The sequence below is a fragment of the Brassica oleracea genome, chromosome C2 (assembly GCF_000695525.1).
Source record: "Brassica oleracea var. oleracea cultivar TO1000 chromosome C2, BOL, whole genome shotgun sequence".
Taxonomy (NCBI): Eukaryota; Viridiplantae; Streptophyta; class Magnoliopsida; order Brassicales; family Brassicaceae; genus Brassica; species Brassica oleracea.
In genome coordinates this window covers 32,475,380-32,475,949 of record NC_027749.1, presented here as the reverse complement: position 1 = coordinate 32,475,949, position 570 = coordinate 32,475,380, and positions in this window count along the sequence as shown.

Sequence of the window (570 nt, the reverse complement as noted above, 5' to 3'; positions counted from 1 at the left end):
CACACGCCCATTCTCCTGCCAAGCCTTCCAAAACTGCTGCAGCCCTGAAGGCTTCTGGAAAAAACTTCAAGAACAAAGGCATTGAAATCAATGCGAATGCGAATGTGGAGAAGTTCAAGGGGAAATGTCACTACTGCCACAAAGTGGGGCACAAGACTGTTGAGTGTCGCAAAAAGATCAAGGATGAGAAGGCTAAGGCAAATATCACTGAGGAGGATCTCGTTGCTGTGGTGACTGAAGCCAACATGGTTGAAAGCAACAACCCCAAGGAATGGTGGTATGACACTGGTGCAACCACCCACATTTGCACCGATAGGGCGATGTTCAGCACCTATCAGAAAAGCATGACTGGGGAGAAGCTCAAGATGGGAAACACTGCAGTCTCCAAGGTTGAAGGACGCGGCAATGTGATTTTGAAGATGACATCTGGACATGAGGTCACTCTGACAAATGTGAAGCATGTGCCTGATATGAGGAAGAACCTGGTCTCGGGAACCTTGCTCAGCAAGAATGGATTCGCCACAAATTTTGAGGCGGACAAGCTCGTGATTAGGAAAAATGGGATGTATT